Consider the following 27,150-nt stretch of genomic DNA (forward strand, 5'->3'; position numbering starts at 1 on the left):
ATTTTTGTATTTTTAGTAGAGACAGGGTTTCACCATGTTGGCCAGGATGGTCTTGATCTCTTGACCTTGTGATCCGCCCGCCTTGGCTTCCCAAAGTGCTGGGATTATGATTATTTTTTAACTGAAATTTTTATTTAGATAGTTCTAGATTCACATGCAGTTGTAAGAACTAGTTTAGAGAGATTGATGCCTATGTATTACCCAATTTCTCTTCATAACATTTTACAAAACTATAGCATCATATTTACAATCAACTCATGTTATTCAGACTTTTCCAGTTTTACTTTGTGTACATTTAGCTCTATAAAATTTTACCTGTATTTTTAAATTCTAAAAGGATGACTTCTTACTCCTGAACTGGCACACTTCTGTGATAGCTGTAATCAACAGTTCTTAAATTTCCTTAAAACAAAATCACAGAATATTAGTGTAGGAATCAAATTTAAAAGATTGTTCTATGCTATACAGATTCCAAAACTTTAGAATTTCAGAGGCTGTCAACATAATTTTTGAATTAGGAAGTGAGATAGGATGGGAGCTGACATAGGATCGCTTTTAATTCTGCCAAGCAAAGACATTTAAAAAATTATGTATGTTTTTTAATTTTTCTCGTTTTGCTAGGCGCTGGTTAAAAACAATGTTACGGTTTGGTCCTGGCTGGTCAACTGGTCCTTAGCAATCCTTACTCTAATCTAATTGCTTTCTGCACATCAGAAAATTTAAGCGTGTGATGGTATTAGGCCATTCTTGCATAGCTATGAAGAAATACTGGAGACGTGATAATTTATAAAGAATAGAGATTTAATTGGCTCACAGATCTGCAGGTTGTACAAGCATGGTGCTGGCATCTGCTTGGTTTTTGGGGAGGCTTCAGGGAGCTTTTCCCCATGGCAGAAGAGAAAATGGGAGCAGGCATGTCATATGGCAAGAGCAGGAGCAAGAGGATAGTAAGGGGAGGTGCCATTTGCTTTTGCATAACCAGATCTTGCAAGAACTCACTCACTGTTATGAGGACAGCACCAAGAGGATAGTGCTAAACCATTTGTGAAAAATCCATGCCCATGATCCAATAACCGCTCACTAGGCTCCACCTCTTAAGCCTGGGGTTTACAATTCAGCATGAGATTTGGGGGGACAAATACCCAAACTATCTCAGTGATCCAAGTCTTTCTCATTGTGTCTCAGCATTTTCAAGTTGGAAGTACTAAGACATGATCAGAACATGCTTATTTTATAGCTGAAGACAACAGGGTACAGCGAGGGGAAGGGCCTCTTCAAGGTGGTAGCCAAACCCTGTGCATACCTCACTTCCCTTCCTGGGTTCCCCTGCCTTAGGATCTTGACCCAGTGCACCAAAAAGAAATGAGTACTGGGTTGATCTAGAAGGAAGGCTAGCGGATGTTTATTCCAGCTTTCTGAACAATATAAACGTCTCTTCTTTAGTATTTCTGGAAAATGATTGATCTGGTTTCTACTTATATATTTAACAGCAGAGAGATCCCTACTGCATAAATTAGCTGTTATTCCACCTGCTGATACATTGTTCTAAGGTCTACACATGCTTCCCAGTAAATCTGAACCCATTAATAATAACAGTATTATGTACTGAGAACTTACTTTGTTCCAGACCCTGTGCTGCACACTTGACATACCTCCTTAACCTCTGACCTGTGAGGTGAGTATTTCTATTGTCTCCAGTTTCCTAACGAGGGCCTGGTTCTCAGAGGGCTAGAGTTACTAGCACTGGGTAACACAGCTAGTAAGGTACTACAGCTAGCTAAGTAACGGGGCATTATATTAGTTTCTTAGAGCTGCTGCAGCCAATTGCTACAAATTTGGTGGCTTAAAACAACAGAAATTTCTTCCCTCACATTATTGGAGGCCAGAAGTTCAAAATCAAGGTGTTGGCAGGGCCATGCTCCCTCAACAGGCTCTAGGGGAGAATGTTTCCTTGCCTCTTCCAGCTTCTGGTGGCTCCAAGCAGTCTTTGGCTTACAGCCGCATAACTGTTTGCTTCATTTGGCCTTCTATATATTCTTCTTCTCCTGTCTCTCTCAAATCTCCATCTGCCTTTCTTTTGTAAGGACACTGATCACTATATTTAGAGCTCACCCAGACAATCCAGTATGATTTCATCTCAAAATTCCTAACTTAATTTGCAAAGACTTTTTTTTTTTTTTCTAATAAAGTAATATTTGCAGGCTTCAGGGATTTGATGCAGACGTATTGGAGGGGTGGGGAGTAGCTCTGAACTCAGTACAGGTTTTGACTCTAGTGCTCTGATTCCAGAATCTGTGCTCTGCTCTACTGTACAATGTCTTGTGAAGTGACACAGAGAAAATCCATTTTCCCTTCCGCATGTTAAGAAAAGACCGGCTTTCTTTCTCAGTGCTGTATCTTCGTTGCCTTTCATGGTACCTTGCATAGAGGAAGTGCTCAGTAAAACGGAATAGCTTTATTGATGAATGACCCATCGAATCTATGAAGGTAGTTTTGCTGTCTCCCATTGCTTTTCTCCAGACTTACTGTCCCCGGGTTTCTTATGTGAAGTTCAGAACCTCCCAATATTCTAGTTGTCCTCCTGGAGGTGTTTTCTAATTTGGCCAATATTCCTCCTAAAATATGCCTTTCAGGTTGAACTCTAGATAAGACCTAAGTAACAGGTGCAGGGGGAAGCAAAATTTTGCCTTTACCTTCTTAGGGTTTTTGGCTGGGGTTAAAAATTAAGTTGACATAAGACAGGCTAATAGGAGAAAAGCATACAAATTTATTTAAGTTTTTTTTTGTGACATGGGAGCTCTCATAAGGAAATGAAGACCCAAAGATACAGTTAGAGTTGAATACTTATATAAGGAATTGGATAAAGACTAGTAAATTGTGAGATATGACAAGGCAAAGGGGCTTGGGCAGGGTACTTAACTGGGTGGAGAAGTGATGAGGAAAAGAAGAACTAGTTTAGTACGTTTGGTTTGTACAGAATTCTCTTGGTCTCAGTGTTCCACCCTTGATGATAAGAATGTTACTTTCCTTCTGGTGTAAGAATATTTTCCATACAGGGATTTTAGCTCTTGCTGTTATGAAGAAAAAGAAGAGGGTCAGAAGTCCCTTTTTGCACCTGCTGTTTTTTTATTTTTTATAAGCCCCTTTAGCTCGAAAATAATTCTTATGCCAATGTGGTGTATTTGGGGTGGCATGTTCTGCCACCTTTCACAGGGTAGAATGTTAATTCTCATGGTTTGTACACTATATTGCTTTAACGTAGCTGTAGATTGTGTTTACTTTAGAGCAGCTACTAAAGTCATTGCTGGTGATTAATAATAACTAAAGACACTTTTTGGAAAACCTCTTCCCATATTAGTAGCCCTATTCAGTCATTGAGTTTTTAGGCCAAATTCAACCCTCAGTTTTGCTAGTACAATTTTTATTGATTTTGGATTCTGGGAATGGATTTTGAGTTTGGAAAGAAAATAATCCGAACATCACACTCTGGGGTTTAGCAGAAAGGGCAAACATACTTATGAATATATCTGGTTTTTCCTCTCCATTCCAATTTGTTGATCCCATAGAAAAAAAGTTTTATGCTGTAGGAAAGATGAATAATGATCCAAAAACAATTTTCTGCAAGAGCAAATCCAAATTTTCATGACCAAATATTAGAGAAAAGAATCCATTTCTTCTTTATTTCCACCCATTTTGGCGTGTAGTTGGTACAGTCTTTTTTTTTTTTTTTTATATAAATCACACTTACCAACTGCTTGTGTTAATTATCATGTACTTATATCCTGAACAAATTTATGCTCTTGGTATTGTATGTGCTGCAAGTTTCACTGCTGTCAAAACATATTTTCAAAAATAACTCATGGGTTCTAACCAGTACAGTCAAGATAAATTAGATTTTTTAAAGCAAAATCTACCTTAATATTTAGATCAGCAAGAAAATGTGATTATGATTAACTTTTTCCCTTATGTGGCAAGATAGGACAGACGTATACTAATGTTTAAAAAAATTTTTTTTAATTAATTTTCTAAACTAGGGATTGAAATAAGGAAAAGATAATACCTTCCAGTGGTGGACTCGATAGTGTTTATTCCATTGTACTTTCTACAGAGTCCTGAGGCCTTTGTCCTAATGGTTCCTTGGAAAGGAAACATTTTGAGGAGAATAGTCCTCCACTTGTCAGTCTTCCCTCTCACCTCTTATCTGCCTGCTCTAATGCTTCTGGCTTTAGCTTAAATGTCTTTTCCTTACAGAAACCTTTACTGACCCAAAAGACTTGGTTAGTTCTTATGAGCTCTCTTAGTACCTTCTACTTCAGTTTTTTTTCAGGCTCCATTACATTATTCCGAATTGCTCGTTCATATTTGTCCTTAATCCTAGACTGTAAACTCTAAGAAGGCAGGGGCTGTATCTGTTTTCAGCATTCTAGTTCTAGTTCCTGTTTCAGTGTCTGGCTCATACCACATGCTTACTAAATATTTCTTGACTAATTGGGTGGAGGATGAAAAAAGTCACTTAAGGGTATATGGGAACAGTAATTTTAACAATTATTTGCATTTGCGTTTGTGTATGTATGGACATTACACTAATAGCAGTGAACTTTTTTCTTTTCTCTTTCCTTTTCTCTCTCTCTCTGTCTCTCTCTGTGTTTTCAGTACCACTGCATCAAATTACTGAAGTAGAAACAATGGTTGACATTCTGTTTTAAAGTGACCGTGTATTTGACCCACTTCTTCTCGAGTAATGTCATCACAATTGTATCTCATTGCTGTGGGTTCTCGGAGGCTGACAGGCGGAACAAGTTGCCTCAGCACACAGTCCTCATCTGTCATACAGAACAGCTTGCAGATTCTTATGTGAATGAAATATGGAGAGAGGGATATTTTCTTCCTGGGCTATCAGGGTAATTGAAAGTAACCATATCAGGGCATGAAGGGGAAATGCAGGAAAATAGACTGCTTTCGTGAAGGGCAACTCATCTGCTCTCAGAACTGCAGGTATGGAGCCTCATCTCCAAATGCAAAGGCTTGGGAAGTGTTTCCGTCTTATTAAAAGACCTGAGATTTGACTAGCACCTTCTTTCAATAAGGAAAATGCCTTGCTTCTCATTACCACCCCTCAGCGCCTGATGAGATGCCATGACTGTTGTCTTTGGAGGCATATCCCATGGGTCTGGGGCACAGGGCTTTTGTGTTCTTTAGACAGGGAAGAAAACTGTTTTAGTATTCCAGATCAATAAACTGTAGTAGAAAATTGGAAATGTGCTAAGAAAAATCATTAAGCAGAGAAATTCTACTGTTCCTGAGTTTTAGATCCGAAGAAATAAATAACACTTGACTGCTCTTATAGTTAATATTTTACAAGCTTGGCCCTGGTGAAATAGAATATCAGATCATACTGTATCAATGACACTTCACCTTAAATGGTTTGGTGCTGTAGATAGAAATTGTATTTATAGAATTGTTTTAGTTAACAGGAAGCTTTTTACTTAACGCTGGTGAAAAGTACTAACGTGGTGATAGAAAACAAGCTACAACTCAGTAGTCATTCAAGTCATGACTGTTATATTTTGAGACAGCTTTAAAATCACTTAGTCCAGTAAAACTCTAAAGTACTCTAACTGCCACATTGCTTTATCTAATTTATGAAACAGAGGCTAAGGAATCAACAATAACCCTCCATGTACCATTATTAGATTAGCTATTACTGAAACCATAGAAAGTATATAACGCTTTACTTTGTGTTCACTTGAATTTGGTTATTAAGTTTTGATGGAACTTTCATTTAACCAAATGCCTTTGTTTACAACAATAAGCATGTTAAGTCTATTGTGTTCTGAATTTGGTATGACTATTTTAGAACATGCCTTCTGCAAAGGCATGTTAAACTTACAGATTCTATTCATTTGTGTTCTGTCAAACATTTACAGCTTAATCCAGTTAGGGTCTCATTTTTCTTCCCAGCTTTCAAAAATACATTTTTCCCTCCTCTATGAGGCCCCTACTTTTTCAAGAATATAACCAGGCATTAACAAACATGAAACTACTCATAGCAACTCCATAAAAATTGATTTTTCAAAATTGAATAAGCATCTGGTGGTCTGAAAATGTTTTATACCTGATATTTAAAAGATATTTTGACTATTGCCAAAAGGAATCAATTCCTTCATGCTGTTTCCCTTGCGGATGCCGTCATATGCCACTGAGTTGTGTAGAGCACAGGTTCTGGAGGAAGGGCAGACTTGGATTTGCACTTAAACTCTGCCACTTACATGCCTATGACCTTGGACTTTACCTCTTAAGGAGGTCAGTGAACTGTAACTGCCCTTTCCTCAGTGTGTAACAGAGTTTATAGTAGTTTTACCTCATAGTGTTATATATGGGAAAATGCATGTAAATATCTCAAACATGACTATAATTATCATTAATGTGTGTGTGTATGTATATATAAGCATGTGTGTGTGTCCATCCACACTGTATATGTATGTACATGCTGTTGACTTGAGTGACAGCTTACTGATTCTAAATGAGGCTACACTGGTGGAAATGCTGTCATCCTTTCACTGCTTAATGTTCTGGTATCATGGCCATATCTAAAAGTAACATGGGCCGGACACAGTGGCTCACACCTGTAATCCTAAAACTTTGGGAGGCCGAGGCAGGTGGATCATGAGGTCAGGAGTTCAAGACCAGCCTGGCCAACGTGGTGAAACTCCATCTCTACTAAAAATACAAAAATTAGCCGAGTGTGGTAACACATGCCGGTAGTCCCAGCTACTCTGGAGGCTGAGGCAGGAGAATCGCTTGAACCTGGGAGGCGGATTGAGCCAAGATCACGTCATTGCATTCCATCCAGAGTGACAAGAACGAGACTCCATGTCAATAAAATAAAATAAAGTAACATGAAGCATGGTTACCATTTTGGGTCTAGTCAGAGTCACAGCTTGAAGACAAATTACCATGTAGGTAGTCATTTCAGTTGCTGAGATTGGAACCCATGAACCAAATCCCTACTCTAAAAAAGTATTACTTTTAAAGTGGAATTTTATTTCTGTTCTTTTGAATTGACATAAAAACTAGAATAAGGAATGTTATAAATATGTGAACTAGAAATATATGGCCCTTAGGGATCCCAGCTACAATATGTTGTTTTTCACTGAACTTATTTATTTCCCAAATCTATTAAGCTTCTATCTGCTTTGTTCTCTTTGCGTTTTTCATCTTTATCTCTATCCTTTACATCCACGTTTTTGTGGTAGTAGAGATGGGCTGGGTAAATGAACACTATTTCACTCAGTGTCCTTTGGACCACTAACCCATAGAGTAGCAATAGGAAGTCGGGCTGGGAGATCTGCTCTCTGACATTGGTTTCCAGCAAATTTCTATGGTTCTTAAGGGGGTAGAATTTTTCCCCTTATCTGTACCATATTCTGTTGACTTGAATGAGTCACAGAAGAATGAAAACTTCTTTAGTTGTGAAAGTGTCAGCAAGAATAAATGTTAGACCCACCGTGTTAGTATAATGCAAAATAAGATGGCATTTAAAGAGAGTCTCTGCTTCAGTATCATAGTGACAATGCCCCTCACTCAAGTCAGGGATTGGGGACTTACTGAGATACACCATCTGGCAAAATATGGATGGCCAGTTTTGTGCCAACTGAAAAAGCTGCATCAGTTCCAACTCTTGTGTACGTTGCACATTATTGGATGCCTTGCAAAAACGTTTATCACTTTTTAATTAGGAAGGGCTAGGGGACTTTAGTACCCCAAAGAAAATGTCAGCAACCCAAAGATAGAAAAATTATCCAGTGGATTATAAGGGGCAGTAAGTATTTAACTTTGAGCTTGCGCTTGAAATGAGGACAGTTTCATACTAGGATCTGTGTTTGGGGACATGACGGTTGTGTGTATTTGGTCTCTCTGGGTGGAAATGGGGATCTGGTCTTTCTGTTATGCTGACACTTTCTCAGCTTGTTTCTTCTGGAGCGTGGTCAGTCCTTGAAAACACATGCCAATAGATCAACTCTGTTCTGCTTCTTGGCCTATCATGTAAACTGTGGTCTGTCATGTTCATTAAAATGAAAATTTGTCGAATGGAATTTGCCCGACTGGCAGAATAGTTTAAATGTCAGATGTTGTTAGGCCTGGATATAAATATTATGTTTCTATTGTTAATTAATTGCAGCGCCACAGTACCAGTGATCCAAAATCCAATTTAGTCTGCAATAGGCCTGTGGATAAGGGCCAGAGATAATGAATGCAGAAGGAAAAAGTGTATTCAGAATTTCCATTGTATCTGTCAATGTCCTCATAGAAAAATAACAAATTTTGGTACGTCACTGTAGTTCAAGAGGTGCAAAACAGGACAGAATTAAGACCCATTGTCTTTTGAAACCTCTCGAATATTACTTGCTATCGAATCTATTCCACTGCTAGCCCTAAGTCCGTCCCAGCATCAAAATTCGTGACAGATGCTACCCTGTACCCTTGCCTTGATTCCCTCCATTGTTTCACCACTGAGCCTGTTGTCATATTCACAGCTCATTTCAGAGTTGCAGGACTGAGGTGGCTAGTCCCGTAACCCTCCTTGTTTTTCTTTGCAGTATTCATTTTCCTCGCCTTGTCTTGCCATCAACCCTTCTTTTCGTCCTTTGTTTTGGTCCTCAGGCTCAGCAGCCTGTCTATCAAGCCTGCCACTGTTTGTTAAGATCATTTTGCTTCCAAATGGAGCTGGTGGCTGAGTATCACTCAGAATAACACTGCTAGAACTGTCTGCATTAGTACAGGGAGCAGAATCTTGCCGCTGGTGCCCAGACCTCAGAGCTGATTGTTGTTGCAAAGCCATGGGTCAGCAGGCATTTGTGATTGCCATTCTCAACCAATATTTTGTTGAATACTTGCTGTGAGAATGGCACCTTACCCGGACACCTCCCTCGTGATAGGTGTGCCAGGCAGAGGAAGACTAATTAAGACTTTGGAAGGCAGGACTAATGTGTTCCAGTGGTCAGGGACCCTCATTTAATTCCTGGCATCCTGGTCCATGCCAACCTCGTTCTGCCCCTGCGATTATGCCAGCTGAGAAGCGAGGAAGGGAAGATGAACTTTGGTCTGCTCTGAGTTTCCCTGTCCAGCAGTGTCTGTCAGATTAAAAATGAGAGGGAAGGAGGCCAGAGAGTCTTCCAGATGGAGAGTTCAGAGGAGGGCACAACCAGACTCCCTCTTCGCAGTGACGTTGCCGGGCCATCCGAACTCTGGGCCAGGTTCCAGGAGCAGAGGCTGCTGCCTGACCCTGCAGTGGAGTGGGGGCCTGGCAGAGCCGTCACCCTTGGTTCAAGATAGGAGCACATTCAAATCAGGTGCACACAGGCCACCTGGTGGAGGTGGAGCGTTTACTTCCAGGGCTGGGTCAGTCTGGTTGGATGTTGGACTGCCACATCCTGGACTCTTCTTAAGGGTGCGTTCTCCAAGACACATGTAGGTAGCGTTGGCAGCTGCAGAAACCACGTGGGGAGCTGGTATTCTCCAGCCTCTTAGTTTTCTTCCTTTAGAATTAGACAGGCATGTAGGAAAGGTGACCTTAGTTAGGCTGAAGGCAGCAGTAACAGTGGTGGCCTGGCGTCCTTGGACTGACTCGTATGTTTCAGTCAGCAGGGGTTTGGTGAGGCACTGACAGTCACTCTTGATGCCTCTTGGTAGCACAACTTTATAATGCGTTTCAGCATTCATTGAAAAGTATCCAGTGTAGATGCTTCAGGAACAGAATTTTGCCCAAATGAGAATGGTTTTTTAAGTCTAAGGCTGTCGGAGGTCTACGTAATGATGGAAAGATAAAGAATGAGGTTAAACAGATTAAATATCTGGTTTTGCCTTCCTTATAAATGGATTGTTTTAATACTGCATCTGTAAAACCTCAGTTTCTCCCTAAGATGAACCTCTTTTTCTCAAATTCAGGTTATTAGAGTTTGGGGAGGACCTGTACTATTGGGAACAGAGCTGTTTGACTTAAAATGTCATCCCATTCTGAGAAAACATACTGGAGCCATGTTAGGGCATCCCTGTGCAAATGCCACATTGTCAGAATGTCTCCCCCTGGGATTAGACTAGCCATGGCACTTTCCAGTCCTGTCTGGGTGGTATAATTTACTGCCTCCCGACTGCCTGGGCACGAACCCAGCCAGGGTCATGCTCCCTGAGATTTCATGGAATTTGATTTTTCTGTGCCTCTATGAATTTTCAGATGCTAATTATTGGCTGATTGGTATTCTGCTCCTCAGATGTCACCTAATGATTTTCCAGAGCTTGTGCTACTTGGTAAATTTATTTTTCTGATGCATGGTAAATATGACAGCATTGAATAGGTGTGGCAAGGGCATGTTGTGTTGTGTGTATATGTCTCAGGCCATAGAAGGGTAGGCTTCAGTAGAGAGATAACTTACTGTTTTGTGAAAGCATGGAGTATAAATTAATAGAATGAATGAAAACCAAGAACAAAACCCAAAACTAACCTTTGCTTAAGAGTCAGTTTTCACTTTTAGTGGCAACGAAAACTTATAATATTCCTTTACTAAATAAATTTTATTGAGTATCTGTGCCAGATAGTGTTCTGGAAGATGGAGATTTAATATAGAACAAGACAGATGTGGTCCATGTTATTGCTGAACTTATGGTCAAATAGAAAGACTTTCACATACATTTTGACAATATTGATCAGTTTCCCAGGTAAATAACAAAACTAAGAATTACTCTGGTCACCTCCCTGGACTCTTAATGTATCTGAGTTTCAGAAATTCTGAAAATACTCTATGAGAAATGCATACATATAAATTGAAATAAAACTTCTAGGAATATATATGAAGTGTTAGGTTTTTGAGGCCTTTGCTGCTTTTTCTTATGAGAGTTTAAATCATTATGCAGATTCTTAAATAATTCCATGTGTTTAAAATATTAATTTATCATTAGGTGGCTTAACCAGGGCAGTGTTTTCCAACTGCCTGGTTTTCACCAATATGCAGGAAAAGGTTTTAGAAAGGGGTTTAAGAATCTTCTCCAAGTTGAAAATTGGCTATCATTTGAAAGAATATTGCAATAATTTGTCTGCAGTAACAGCTCACTGAACGTAGCATAAAAATGAAAACGAGGGCTGAATTTATTCACTGTCTTTATTCTCGTACCTGAATGCACAGACTCTTTCCTAAGTATGTAAATAATTGTTAAAGACTTAAAGGTCAATAACCAATCCCTTAACGTGGCAGTTGAGTCAGGTGAGGGCTGCAGAATGCAACAACAGAGGCAAATCCCTCAGTTCCAGGCAATGTTGCCTTAAGAATGGTGCAGTTGGATGGTACCCAGAGAATGGTGTCTATTGGGATAAGATGAATCACCATCAAAGCAGGTTTCTATATTTGGAAAAGATATTTGTTTAAATTGAGACCTATTTTTTCTTTGTTTTTGAGACGGAGTCTCACATTGTCACTCACACTGTAGGGCAGTGGCGTGATCTTGGCTCACTGCAATCTCTGCCTCCTGGGTTCAAGCAGTTCTCCTGCCTCAGCCTTCCAAGTAGCTGGGACTACAAGTGTGCGCCACCATGCCCAGCTAATTTTTTTGTATTTTTAGTAGAGACTGGATTTTGCCATGTTGGTCAAGATGGTCTCGATCTCCTGACCTCATGATCCGCCTGCCTCAGCCTCCCAAAATGCTGGGATTACAGGCATGAGTCTTTGCACCTGGCCAAATTCAGACCTGTTTTTAAGGGAGGTGGGGGTTGGATCACGGATTGAGAGGCTTGAGGTTTGTAAAGATTTTTCTGGAGGGCTGTCCTCTGAAAAACCAGTGAGATGAATCAGTATGTTATTGTTCTGTACTGCTCTACTTCCGTGTTTATTTATTTTAGGAGAACTGGAGCTCATTTAAATTTAATTTATGTCTTGCAGGAGGTCAAATGAAGGATTCAGAGATTGTCTGCTCTAGAACAAAATATGGACAAATCAGGCATGGGGAGAGTGGGAAGTGGTATAACATTGTAACTGCAGATGAAAACGTTTTCATGGCTTGTAGCTTAGATCCTTGGATTTTTAGGTCAAGGAAAATATGGGAAAGAGAGGGCTAATTTGAGTGGCTATTCCTGACTATTGTCTAGAGATTATATATATTCTGGAACAAGAATTTTTGGGTTCTGACTTGCTCCCATTTTGGATAGCTAGGACACACCCAAACATATACACACACATTTGTAGATTTACACAAAGATGTACACAAAGACGATAGACTTTGCTTGTGTTAGGTTATTCAACCAGCATGGTTGTGTGCCACATGATGCCATTTCAGTCAATGATGGACTGCATATAGGACCGTGGTTCCATAATTTTATAATAATGTATTTTTACCATACCTTTTCTATGTTTAGATACAAAAATACTTACCATTGTGTTACAACGCATACAGCATTTAGGACAGTAACATGCTTTATGGGTCTGTAACCTAGTAACAATAAGCTATGCCGTATAGGATAAGTGTATGGGAGGCTACACTTTCTAGGTTTGTGTAAGTACACGCAGTGATGTTTGCACAATGACAAAATTGCCTGTGAGTGCATTTCTCAGACTATCCTCCCATTACTAAGTGACACATGACTGTGTTTACTGAATGACTGTTGGGTGCTGGAATAGAATCTGGGGCTTCCAATGCGTGGTTAAGGTGGGGTTGGTTTGAACAATAAGTGTCATAAGTTTTAAAGAGCTTAGATTCTATTTAGGGTGAGAAAACATAAACACATGAGAAAGTAGTACGTTAAAACAATAGCATGGGTTCCTATCATTAGACACTATACGATTATAGTGAGACCAAAGCTCTGTTTAAAACCAGTCCTACCACCTGTCCCTTTCCACCTTCTTAGGAACCTTCAGTACTGGTTACCCTTTCTCTTCTACAGTCACTCTGCATCTTGAATAGATCTTCTTATCACCTTGATACATGCTCAGCTTTTTTTCTGTTTAAAAACTATACAAACAAACCCACTTCCAGCCCTTTGTCCTTTAATTGCCACTCTTTCCTCCCCATTCACAGCCAAATGTATCTAGGATTGTCTTTACTCATTGTCTTTGTTGACAATGACGTCCGCTTCTGCCTTAACCAACTCCGAACTGAATTGTCTCCATCAGTCCACAAAACAATTCCTACTGAGTTCCTTGATGACCTTCATACTGGGCTTTTTTTAGTATTTATATCACTTTTCTGTGAAACTTGAGGATTTTGTTTTACTTCTCCGGCAACTGTTCTGTCTCTCATGTAGGATTCATCCTCATCAACACGACTGTTAGATGTTGAACTTGCTCACGGATCAGTCCTAGGCCCTTATCTCTTTCTACTTACTGACTCCCTGGACAGTCGCATCCATATCCACAACTGCAGCTACTTCCTACTTACAGATAACCTACCACTCTCAGGCTTCCCCTCTTAGCTACAGACCCATCTATCCAACTGCTTACCTCGATATTTTCCATTACATGTCTCTAAGGGACTTCGAATTCAACATATCCACAATCAAACTAGTGATTTCTTTTTGCCTCCAGATGTGGACCTTCGTCCAGTGTGATTTAGTTAAGGTCTAATTCCAACTCAGAAAGGGAAACTGTCATAAAATTGTATTTTTCAAACATATTTAAAAAATCTTATTTAATGATTGTTTTCCAACTTTCATGTATTATGAAAAGAAACCTTTGATATCTGTTGTTTGATATTCATTGAAACTACTACTATTACAGGCCTAATATATGTTGAGATTTTGCTTATGTTTCATGTGTGCTTGTAAAGAATGTTGTGGCAGATTGCATTTTCCAAAGGTGGTCACACCAGCACATTTATCCAGTCCTGTGCTTTTCTTACAGTGTAACTGACACTCCCCGATTGACAGGGACAGGGCTGTTATTCTCTTTCTTTTAGTCTGGGTGGGGGTTTATGACTGCCCTGACCAGTGGAGTGCAGTGTAAATGCTGTTATGTGATTTCTGAGCCTAGGCCATAAAAAATACAGCTTTGTTTGGCTCTCTCTCAGAACTAGTCTTTGGAACCCAGCCACCATGTTGTGAGGAGACTCAAGTCACATGGAGAGGCCACATGGACGTATTGCAGCTGCTAATCCTAGCTGTGGTCTCAGCTAAACCTGAGCAACAACTGGCAGATATATGAGGTCATGAGCCTTCAGATGATTCCAGCCTCTAACTTTCAAGTCTCCTAGCTGAAGCCTCAGGTTTTGTAGCATAGAGAAAAGCTATCCTGCTGAACCCTGCCAGAATTCCTGATCTGTAGAAACCATGAGAGATAGTAAATTATTACTTTTATATTTACATATCTAACTTTTGGATAATTTGTTATATGGCAATTAATGACTAATATAAATACTTTTTCTCATATTATCGCTAACTTCAATCTTGCCTAACAATAACTTATTTCCATCAGCTTTCTTTTGGTTCCTATTTCCTTGGTGTGTACTTATCCACACTTTTTTCTTCAAAACTTATGTTTAAATTTGTTTCTTATAAACAACACATAGCAAGATTTGGAAACATCCGTTTTGATAAAATTTTAACAGATGTATTTACCCTGATTCCTGACACATTTGGACTTAGTTAAAATATTTTCTTTTGTATTTTCTATTCGGCGTGTATTTGTTTTTTTGGTTCTTTCTCCCTTCCATTTCAGTGTTGTATGGAGAATCTATTGTGTTTTCTTTAATCCATGTTGTTTCTTTTATTGATTTGGAAATTTCTATTCTTTTGGTGATTACTCTTATATGTTTTAAAATTGTGAAATAGCGCATGCATGCAAAATAATTTGTGCAAGCATACATATACAATTTAAAGAAAATAATAGGCCAGGTATGGTGGCTCACGTCTATAATCTCAGCACTTTGGGAGGCTGAGGTGGGCAGATTCTGAGGTCAGGAGATCAAGACCATCCTGGCCAACATGGTGAAACCCCATCTCTATTAAAATACAAAAGAATTAGCCGAGTGTGGTGGTACGTGCCTATAGTCCTAGCTACTTGGCATGCTGAGGCAGGGGAATCGTTTGAACCTGGGAAGCAGAGATTGCAGTGAGCCCAGATCACACCACTGCATTCCATGCTGGGCAACAGAGCAAGACTCTGTCTCAAAAAAAAAAAAAAAAAAAAAAAAAAAAAAAAAAAAAAAAAAAAAAAAAAAAAAAAAAAAGAAATAATAAACTGATCATTTAGATACCTCTTTCTAGACCAAGAAACAGAGCATTACCATATTCCAGAATCCCCTCCCTCTCACAGATTACATCTCCTCTCCCACTCTCAACATAAAGATAGCCTGAATTCTGTATAAATTTCTTCCCTTTCTTTATTTTGTTTTGTATTCCAAAACAATGCGGTATTTAATTTTGCCTTTTTAAATGCTGTGCAAATAGAATCATATGTATACCTTTTTATGACTTGTTTCTTTTGTTTTACATCATATCTTGAGAGGTATCTATGTTGACATGGATAACTGTTTCAATGATTTCTCAAAGTTATATAATAGTCGATTGCAAGAATATGTAAAAACTGTGTTTATCATGTTGCTGGTGGATGTTTGGGTTGTTTTCTGTAGTTTTTGCTATTTTGGCAATACTGCTGTAAACATTCAACAAATCTCTGTGAGTATGTGTGCAAGGGTCTCTCTCTGGTTGCATAGACAGAGAATTCTCCTGCCTCAGCCTTCTGAGTAGCAGGGATTACAGGTGTGCACCACCATGACCGGCTAATTTTTGTATTATTATTAGTAGTAGAGACAGGGTTTTGCCATGTTGGCCAGGCTGGTCTCGAACTCCTGACCTCAGGTGATCTACCTGCCTCGGCCTCCCAAGGTGCTGGGATTACATGTGTATGTGTAAGTCACAGCGTCTGGGCTGGGACTGTTGTTTTGCTTTTATTTTTGCTGATGACATGTTCTTTTGCCAGAAGTTTCCTCTTTTTCCCCCTCTCTGGTTGACTTTAAGACTTTCTTTATGTCTCTGGTGTTCTATGGTTTCATTCTGTTGTATCAAAATATGCATTTGCTTTTATTCATCTTTCTGAAATATTGGTATATCTTTTCAAGAGGACTCATGTCTTTCATTCTAGAAACTCTATATCCATTATATTTTCATATTGGCTTTTTCTCTTTCTTTTGAGCTTGGCTATATATTTGTGTGTGTTTGTGTATATATATGTGTGTGTGTGTATATATATATGTAGGTATATATATACACACACGTATGTATATATGTATGTGCACCTGTGTGTATATATATGCACATATGTATATACATACATACAAATACACAGATATTTATTTTAAGTCATTATATTTTGTTTAGCATTTCTGTGTTTGAAGTGGAAAGGGATTCAGCTCAATCTCCATGTTATCTGACTATTCTCTTAGGTTTCACAAATGCAATATTATACTGTTTTATCTAGTATTCCCCAAATTATGCTTCTTCTAAACTCATTTCCAATCTGTGTAGCTCAGGGGGAAGGAGAAATTTCTGATGCTGACCCATAGAAGGAACTTACCTCTGGCATTAATAGTCTAGGATTTACATCTTAGCCCATAAGTCTGAACTGTTGGTGGTCATGCATCAGTGGTAATATGGTTCTTTGGTGGAATAGAGGGATGTGGAGGTAAACAATCAAGTAAGAGCTAAAACAATCCCTTAAGACATTGAAGGAGAAAAAAGAACCAACTACACCAACTATGGTATAGTTGTCTATCCCCAACTACTGCGCCTTTCAGATGTTAGGACCTAGCCAAAAACGAAAGAAAGAAACATATTCCCATTATTAGTGACTATAGAGGCATCTTATGAGTAAGGTTGGACCATTGAAGAACTAGGTCCAAGAAACCACAAGCTATTACTGTTTCTTTTGCATATCTTTTGTCACATTGACTTGTGTGTGGTCAGTATTTATGTTTTGATTACAGAGAGCTGAAGTTAACAAGACTTGATTTGAAATGTCAAGTTGTGGCTTCCTCTGTTTTTTCAGTTTCCGCTGCGAGAAGGCTGCAGTCTATGTACAGAATGGGTGATTGTCCCTGTAAGCATGCACACATATATTTATGGAGCAAGTGGGAGGTCTATATTATAAGGACCATGCACCTCATATAAATGGAATAGGCACCCGTAAGTGAAACTTTTTCAGAGAAGTGGAAATAGAGCATGCAAGGAAGAAGACAAGAAGAAATAAGAAAATAAAATGCTTAGTCAGATTGAGTGCCTCACACTCACGTTTAATTTGATTTTCATCTCTACTTTATAAGCTGTTCTTATTCTGTTGAGGAGTTCACACCCCAAAAGATTTGACTGTAGATTTGGCCAGATTTGTGTGCTTCAATTCTGGGTAGATGTGTAAACCATTTTTAGTTTCTAACTGTCTTTTTTTGGCCTCTTGTGTGGGAGGTATGAGGTACAAGTTTTATCAATGGTTTATTTGGCTAGCACCACATACCATGGCATATAGAAATTCTATTTAGAGACATGGAGAGAAAACGTTTGGTGTTTTACTCACAGACAACTCTGTCTTTCATTTTTATCTCTTTGTAGCTTTGAAGCTCAGCAAAGAAGAGAAATCCATTGAGAACAGTCTGTAAAGGTAAGTGTATTTATTACATGGCCTTGACAAACATTGCCTTTACAACATTGATTTTTCTTTTATTCAGAGATTTAAACACTTGGATTAAAGATATAGCTGACAGGATAACTTCCTTAACCACCTGATTGTCCTCCCTCTTAGGCAAAAGTGCTGAGCAATAGTTAGCAGAGAGCAGGAGGAAATAAAATGATGTGTTGAGGGTAGACAAATGCAATTGTGTGCTTGCTGACTTTTGCTTTCTTCTCAGCAGTTAAGACATTCCAGTGGAGCTAAGTTTACTAAGATTAATGCTAGATGGAGAAAGAATGCACTTGTACCACTTCTGGCCAATAGTTAAATAAAACTAGCTGGCCAAATAAAGCATTTAAAATAAAATGCAGAGTGGCATTTCAATTGGGTTGGATGAAATTTATCGCAAAAGTCAGTTGTGCAGTTGCATGGAAGAGCTAGTTCTGTAGAAAGAAAAGAGCCACTGAATTTGTTGTAGCTAATTTCATTCCACCCAGTCACTCTGAGCCCTAAATGAATTACAGGAAATGAACTTCCAAGCTTGAAGCAATGGGAAAAGTACCTACTTGGCCTCTTGTGAAACATTACAATCAAGTTGGTTTTTACATGGAAAAATGTAATTGTTTCCTCTTTGCTAGGTATATTTATAAGCATATCTCTGTACAGCATTGTTCTTTGATTCATTGTTTAATTTCTGTTCTGCATGAAGTATTTTAATTTAAAGAATTCATTCTGGGCAATTATAGGGCTGCAGCTTCGTCAAGAGTCTTTGGTGGCCAGGGTGAAATATGCTATAATTTTACGTTTGTTTTCATCATAAATTACATTTTTGACACTTTTAGGATTTTTTCTGTCATTTTTATTACAGCAATCATGACTGTGACCGCTTTAGTTAAAGTTGAAAAGCCGTTTTGATTTACCTTATGCTTTAAGTTCTTCCTAAATTCATGACAAATCTACTTCTGGGCTGAATTTTTCATGTTTATTTTGAGGGTGGAGAATTTTATAGGGGTATCAGAGAAAACCCCTTTTAGATCATCAAAATACGAGTTATAAAAAACAATTCCCTTTTCTTAGGATTTGCTTTGGGTCAACTAAACTCTGGCGCGTGAAAACTGGTTGGCTTGGAATTTTACCATAATGGTTGAGCATCAGTGAAGAAAATACTATCTTAAGCAGTAGATAATTCTTATTTTCAGCCATGTAACTATATGTCTCTGAACCGTTGAACCACACCTTGGAATAAAGAAATAGTTGACAGCTTTTAGAAATAAATGCTCAGAAATAATTGTTAGTGGTGATGTAGCCATCTTGACAACTTTGTAATCTTTTGGCACAGCCATGATGCTTCCATTCCTCTTGGGGGATGTTTTCACACAGGCGCAGTCCATTTTCTCTACTCTCAATGAAAATCTTTTGTTGAATTGGTACTCTGGAATCGGACACAGGTTTAGATATGATTTGGCTTTTACTAGCTATTGGACTGTGGACAACTTATTCACCCTCTTAGAATCTCAGTTTCCTGATCTTTGAAGTGGGGATAATACTGTTTTTGGCTTCATATGGTTGTGGAGATTAAATGAAGTATTATGTGTCAAGAGCTTAGAAGAAGTCCTGGCCCAAGATAAGTGCTCAGTAGATGTGAGCTGCTGCTGTTCTTGTTAATAGCATCATCATTATCATCCTCATCATCAGCAGCAGCCCAGCAGCATCCTTATGAATTTATTCATTATATATTTTTAGAAGTCTATTCCTTTTAGAAGTTTCAGGATAATATTTTTAAAATAAACATGTTGTTACCAAAGAAGGGAAAATTCTAATTGGTCCTGGGAATCAAGTGAAAAGGTAACTTTCAGGTAATATAGGAAGTGAGGCCTCTGGAAGTGAAACGTTGTTAGGCTGAATTTTTTTAGGAATCAGGAAAAGTGCCTTCTTTGGTTGTCATCAATTAACTAATTAATAGTCTTAAGAAATTAGCAATGGACTGCTAGTTAGCTTCTTCAAGAATTTTTAAAGAAAGCCTTGGTAAGTATGGAGGAACCCCCCCCTCCAACTTTTTTTTCTGTCCTGTATCTGTTTTTCCTTCCTCACAGCACCTTTATTTCTTTTTGAGGTAATTAGGCTAGTGGAACTATAACCAGGGGCCCTACCCAGGGGCCTGCACTCAGCCTGTGGATGGGTGTATGACCGCAAGCTTGGCTAAGTAAATGCTCTTTTTTTGGAATTTGATTCTCTAGCTAAAAGATTCTCCATTGTCCTAGGTGGGCATTCTGATCTGCCAGTATGTACTATGAGACCACTGTTGCCTCTGTGTCTGTCTTAGCTAGTCATGGCCTCCAAACCTTATTTTCCATTTTGCCATGGATTTGCTGAGACTCCAGTATCCCTCCGATAATTCTTAAATTAGCCAATTGGTTTCTGCCACTTGCAACCACAGAACCTTAACTGATAGTGTAGTCTATTCACTAGTGAGCTAGATTTGGAATAAATATGGTATGTTTGGAGGTTTACAATTAAAATGTCACTCATTACTTTCTTTCATCATGTGTAAGTAGCTCAGTGTTTTGCAGTAGGTTACAGAAAGTACAGAGTTCTTTATTAGACTCTCAGAAATGGGTTATTTTGCTGAACTTCCCAGTACTCCTGTGTTTGGTACAGAGAAGTCACTCTTGGCTGCTTCTCTTAGCTCTCAAAGAATGTGTATGTATGTGGGGGTAGGGCAGGAAATGAGAAGAGAAGTCATCCTTCCCAATTTCTGGGGCCCTGGTCTCTTTGTGTCATGGGGATTGTGAAGGGACTGCGATTTTCTTCTGTTTACCCCTAGCAACCCCAAACACAACAGGTGTACTCTTTAAATATTTTTCTACATTTCCCTGAATTTTTATTTCTCCTTTGAACACTGGTCTTATCCGACTGAACACCTTCTTTTCAATGATGTGTAAAAAGTGATTGAAAACTCAATTACTTCCATTTCTGGCATTGCTTGTGATTTTCTGAGAATGGAATGGGCAAGTTTTCTCTGTTTCCCCTTGTGTCTTGTTGGTTGACTACTTCTACGCTCTGTGCAGTGCCTAGAACAAAACTAGTTAATGCCTCCCCAACTTTTTTTTACAGGGACATCAATTTTGCACTCCTACTGTGAATAAATAGTACAACAGTATTATATGGTGAGAAGTGGTGAGAAGAGCCTTAGCAGGGTTATTAGGAAACATTCCTTCTAGTTTTGGCTCTGCCATTTGCTAGCTTTGTGACTCTGTGCAAGATTCCTAACTTTCATTAAGATCCCAGGTTCCTCACCTATAAAATGAGGATAACTTTTGCCCTATCTATTGTACACGGCTGTTTTGAGGATCACATAAACACAATATATATGAAAGTTCTTAGTAAATTTTAACAAATCCATAACATCAGGGTATTACTCTCATCATGCCATGAATATTTCTTAAACAGATGAAAATTTGAGGAGCTTGTTTTAGAAGGCTGAGTATGAAAAGGAGACAAATTAAACAACAACAACCACCCTGTATACTGCTTGTGCTGGGTATTCATTTGTGCTTCCAGCTCCTTTCTCTTCTAAACGGCTCTGCACCAAGGGCTTAACCTCTACTGCAGGCATTCCCTGGGCTCCCTTGTTTGCTGGCTTTTTGTTGGATTAGCCAAGGGAAGGAACTGGACGAAGATCTGGGAACACAAGTTTGCAATATTCTTTCCTACTTTCTTCCCTCCAGCACTGTGGGTTGGTAATGGCTGTATCCCTTTAAGGAAGGCTACAGTTGCTACAGACCTCTCTTCTGCAGCTACAGCTCTTTCCACTATCTGGTAACTGCTTCTTCCCTTTGCCCCTTTGAGTCTGGAGTGTTAATGGAATTTTTATGAACTCCAGGACACTAGACCATTCCTTAGTGGTCTTCCGTTAACCCTGCCTTCACCCCAGGTGAAGATGTCATCTCCTTCCTACTGTGACCTTTATTGTACAAAGGAACTTTTTAATTTAATATTTTTCACCATTTTCAGCTCAATTCAGCAAATATCTTTTTAGGATTTAGAGTGTTCCAGGGAAAAAGTAAGTCATTATTGTACACTTTTAAGAAATGGACATTTTGGTGGCATAGTTGGAAGTATTACATCAATTTTTTTTTAAAGCAAGTTTTGTTAAATTGAAAAGCTTTATATTAACCCCAATATATAAAGAAATATCATATTGTACTTATATATGAGTTATCTTTTACATTTTATTTTTTTCAAAGCAATATATCTACATTGTTTAAGTAAAACAGCATTAAAAAGCAAATATTTAAAAACTGCAGCATCTTTGCCTTCTTTCTACCTCTCTCTGGATTGCTTCCCCCGAATTAGAAACTTTCAACTCTGATATTTCTGGTGTTTACTTCTTTTTTTCTAAATAATATACTTATATCATTTTTTCCCTAATTTATCAATTTTAGCAATAGCTCTCTGATACTTTCCACTCTTAGCACTTCTGGTCCCCTTTGCCTCCTGACATAGTTCAATTATAATTTTTATTTAAATCAAGAGGTAATACTTATATTATCATGATTATGTAATTTTTTTCTGCTGCTAAGCCAAATGGTATTGGTTATGTTTTCTTTAACATAAATTTTTTTTGTCTTTTTTGGAATTAATATGTGCTTTTAAAAAAATTTGCCCACTTTAGGCATCTACCTTATAAGTAACAGCATCTCAGTTTTACAGGTGGGTCATATTAGTATTTCCATTTTATAATTGTAGAAATTGAGACTTAAGGCTAAGTATTTTTTCCAAGGTCACATAGCTAATAAGTGTTAGAACTGTGAGAAGACACCAGCCAGTCTGTTCACAGAGCCCGAATTCTTAATCATTATATGACTTACAGATACTGTCACTTTAGTTATCCTAATGGCTACTTTACAAAAAATTCCTGGGGTCTGCCTTCAGAGATTCAAAATCAGTGGGGTAAGATGGGGAACCAAGAATCTGTATTGTGAAAAGCTCTAGGGGTGATTCCATTGATCAGCAGGTTTGAGAACTTTTGTTCCATATCCTATCATTACTGTAATTGCCATCATCATAATCATGGTCACAACATCATCATCATCATCACCACCACTACCATCAGCAGTAACAAATGACTGTCTTGCTCAGTGCTCTCAGTAACTGAGTTGAAATCCTGGTGGCTGTTAAAGCAGCTGCCTTTTGACCTCGTAGGTGAGATCATCACACTAGTGGATGATTCAGGTGATAATTTATCTGGCCATTTTTAAGGTTGGCAAATGCTGTGGGAGAAATTGTGCCCCATAGAAGTAGACAAGGTTATTTTTTCCACCTCAGCTGGCTGTTGCTTTATCTGGTACAAAAGCGATAAGAACTTTGTCCCTGTACTTAACTCTGACCTTTAAGGGACTTTTTTTTTTTTTTTTTTTTTTTTTCCCTGAAAGTTTGCTAAAATGACGCCTGGGGAAATACAAAGTCCTAGTGAACGAGAAACTTTGAAGTCTTTGTTCTGTTTGATTTCCACTTCCCCCGCTATCATCCCCCACCATCCACTACCCTCGCCCCATGCTTATGGCATTTCTTGTTTATCAGTAGTGAGAGAAGCAGTAAAATTTGGCCTGGGGTTTTCTCATCCCTAGGTGTGAAATTATTTCAGAATTATAATAATAATACTTTGCATTTGTATAGTGCTTTTATTTGAAGATCTAAAAGTGTTCCCTTGGTGTTAATAGAACTTCCCATCACCCTCTGAAGTAGGTAAGTATTATTAGAGGATATTTCCTTCAGGAACATTTTCACTTTACATCCCATGTGTGACTTGAAAATGCTTATGTATTATTTGGGAATCTCAACTCTTTAAAGTGCCATACATATAAGGCAATACTTTTATTTATATTCAGTCTTCATTAGTGCCCAGAACATTGAGAGAAATACAGCAATTTCTCATAAATGAGTGTGGCATTATTTAGAAAGTGTTAAAATGAAAGCAGTTTGATAATGCCTTTTATTGGAATGTTTTGAAAATATTTAATAATGCTCATTAGCTATGAAACTATCTGTTGTACAGTTAGTTTTCCTTTTTTTAAGGTAGCAGGGTTTGCAGGAAGGAATATATTAAATAGCTAGTGGTGTTGGGGCTTAGAACCCGAGCCTCCAAAGTATGGCACCTTAGCATGCTGAGTACTTTGAACTGAAGGAAATATATTGGAAAGGCTGAGGAACCAAGGTCTTTCTGAGTCTCCCATCATCCTGTCTCTGCTTCTTTTCCCCGCCTTAAGCAAGTCATAGAAACCAGAATTCCTCTTCCCTAAGGTGGGTCATAGAAACTAGAACCTCTTTTTTTCACAGTAAGTCATGAAATCTAGAAAGATCACTCTCTTCCTTTTCCTTTCTCCCTTGAAGATCCTTGTTCCACAGGGGCCCTGCTCCATACTGGGGAGAAGGAATGTTACATAGAGAGGCCAAGAAGAATCTGAAGAGTCGGGCCTTGCTGGTCCCCCCGACCACTGCTGCCACTGTCAATCTATTTTCTGTTTCCAGTAGCTCACACCCCTTTTGTTCTACCGCGTTTCGACACAGCTGTTCATTCTTCGTTGAACCTAAGCATAAGAACCATTTTCCTTGAGTCTTTGGGTCTTCGTTTCTGTTGTATCACATAAAACTTTTTGATTAAATACACTTGTTATGCTTTTCTCTTACTAACCTGTCTTTTGCTACAGGAGTGTCAGCTGTGACTCTTATGAGAGATGAGGAAAGGTATCACACCTTTCCACCCCTACAGTGGGAACTTGGCCTGGTATTGTGGAATCCTTTGGTTGCTCATGTGGTGTCAAATCACCTAAAAATGCAAATTGAGTTTGCATTCTGATTTAAAGATTTCATTCTGAAAAGTTGTTTTGAATGCTACATGAATTCCAAGCATGCATAATTGGTTACTTTTTTTCTATAAATGTTGGGAAGTTCTAAGTGGTATTTGGAGTGTCTACTCAGAGTCATTGATGGAAAAGGCTGCAGGTCTGCTATAGCACAAAACATTTTTAAAAAGGCCCTCTGAACTCTAGTCCCCAGTGGTCACTATGAGAGGCTTCTTGTCCATGCAGTGCTGGGTAGCCCTGTTGCATCTGTGCAAAGAAGGCTAGGACCTTCACTGTGGCTTCAAACCCCCCAGTACTCATTTTCCCAGTATCCCATCGCCATCCCTATCAAAAGTCCTGTCACCTCTCTAGAGTTCTGCCAGGAAGCACGGTGCCAGCTTCCACTACATTACGTCAGAGAACAACACTTTTAAGCAAAACGAAACAGCCCAAATTGTCTTTATTTTGGACCTTTCTGCTGGTATCTAACACAATCCCTTGAATGAATTTAGGCTTTTTTGAAAAAGAAAAATCTTTAATGGGGACTGGATTTAGGGGGTTGTTGATTACCTTTTAGTACAGTTTGCTTTTTGAACATGCCCCGAAGACAAAGGGAAGAAGGCAAAGTCTTGAAGTTTTTGAGATGAGGAAGGAAACAGTATACACAGGAGAGACAACAAAAAGTACAAATTGATATTTTAAAATTATGCTGCTCCTAATTCAACACTGAGACAAGGTGATGCCTCACCATTCATGTGGTACTTTATGACTCCCATGATAAGTGTCAGATGATCACATGATTAATCCTTTTTCTGGCATCTCAGTTGTCTTTTTTTTTGTAGGGAGAATTCACTCCAATGTGGGTGGAATTACAAATCTCTGCATCATTTTCTCCTGAGTCTTTGCTCGAAGGAGGCCACATAAATTTGCTGCTAATTACGTGAAGATAGATTTATCACTGAAGATGCCTTTGGCTGCAAATAATCAAAAAGTCAACTCAAAATGGTTCAAACTATTTAGGGGAATTAAAAGAAAAAACTCCCTGCCCTCTGCAAGTCTACCTACTGAGCCCCATGGATGTCATGATTGATGGGAAGGCATTATAGAATCCTGGCTCCAAATGTCTGGAATCCAACTGCAATACACTTTTCCCTAGTGTCAAGCAACTGGGGACCCACCAGAGTGCCTTTGATGGTTGTCACTATGCAGCAGGGAGAGGATTTTGAGCACTCAGCTGTTGACAGATTGCTAAGCACTGTCAATTATTTTGTGGATTGCTCTACCAACTTACATTTGAAAACCCACCAAATAAAACCCATCAGAATAAGAAAAATAAATTATCTCAAAGACTAAGACCTCCTGGGAGAGGTGCTATTCCAGGTTTTGTTAATTCAGTGGTTCAACAGTGTTACCAAAGTGCCTATTTCTTTCTCTGTTTCCTCTGCCATCTTCAGTGTGTTGATTTTGTTCTTAGACTGGCTGCCTTCATAGTTCTAAGATGGCTGCTTCCTTTTCGGGAGCCACAGGCAGACGTGGCAACATCCACTGGCAAAATAAAATGTCTATTCTTACATGTCCCTTTTCAAAAGCAAAGAACACTTCCTGTAATCACCGCCCCCCCCCCCGCCCCCAGCAGTCTTCCCGTTAAGTCCCATTTGGTTGATTACAGCCTCATGGTCCTTCCTAAATCAGACACTGGCACACGGAATGGGACTCACCCCTGGTGGCTTAGATTGGTGCTTCTCAAGTTTGTTCTTGTTATGGCACACATAGAAAATACAATTTGGTCAGCATGTTAAGCAATCAGAAGAGGCTGCTCACAGCTTGGGTGACTGATGTGTGTGCATAGGGCATGGGCGTGGGGACTCTGGTTGCCCTGGCTCTGCCCAGCTGCCCTCGGGGCTAAAAGGATATCAGAGCATCTGTTACCCTTTCCCTGTTAAATTAGGCAGGTTTTTATCTCTTTTCTGGGTTGATTTCACCTTCCCCTGGTACATAGCTTTGTGGAGGGAGGCCACTGTAATAAAATTGGGGCTTATACTATTCAGGATTCTTCAGAGACAGAACCAAATGTTATTTATTGGTTTATTTACTTATTGTTAGATTGGCTTATGTGATTCTGGAAGCTGAGAAGTTCCATGATGTGCTATCTGGAAGCTGGAGACCCAGGAAAGCTGGTGGTGTAATTCAGTCCAAGTCCTAAGGCCTGAGGACCAAGGGAGCCAATGGTATAATCCCAGTCTGAGGGCAGGAGAGGATGAGATCATGTATCTAAGCTCACACAGTGAAGCAGAAATAGGGCAGATTTCTCCTTTCTCCTTCTTTTCTTCTGTTCAACAGACTGGATGATGGCCTTCTGTTTAAATGCTAATCTCACCTCACAGACACACCCAGAAGGAATATTTAATCTGGGGACCCCATGGCCCAGTTGAGTTGACACATAAAATTAACCAGCATAGGGCTTTACCTGTAAGGTGGAAGAAGGAAATTTCTGTTTGACAGGCCCTCAGCAGTGCCTGCTCTGTCCATGTTCTTGTCTTTGCATATGCACCTAATCTCCTTTTCAAATCATTAGTTCCTTACCAAGAAAGGACTATGGCTTGCAGATTTTAAGTGCTCAATAATTATTTGCATATTGAATGAATGAATATATACTCACCTACATG

General features: G+C 39.0%; 1 protein-coding gene across 5 annotated transcripts in view; it reads left to right on the forward strand.

Moving 5' to 3' along the window:
* Positions 1-27,150, forward strand: part of FHIT (fragile histidine triad diadenosine triphosphatase) — a 1,489,467-nt gene that overhangs the window by 20,111 nt on the left and 1,442,206 nt on the right. For 3 of the 5 annotated variants that reach the window (XM_017527326.2, XM_017527331.2, XM_017527332.2), the window contains exon 2: positions 17,582-17,630. The exons of 1 other annotated variant lie outside the window; for it this stretch is intronic. The gene's annotated coding sequence lies outside the window, so the exon portion shown is untranslated. Of the gene's footprint in view, positions 1-6,071; positions 6,304-17,581; positions 17,631-27,150 lie in introns of those variants that run through there. One more of the 5 variants, XM_017527327.2, reaches the window with a different exon arrangement.

Source organism: Cebus imitator, unplaced genomic scaffold, assembly GCF_001604975.1.
Source record: "Cebus imitator isolate Cc_AM_T3 unplaced genomic scaffold, Cebus_imitator-1.0 Scaffold48, whole genome shotgun sequence".
In the NCBI taxonomy this organism is placed as follows: domain Eukaryota; kingdom Metazoa; phylum Chordata; class Mammalia; order Primates; family Cebidae; genus Cebus; species Cebus imitator.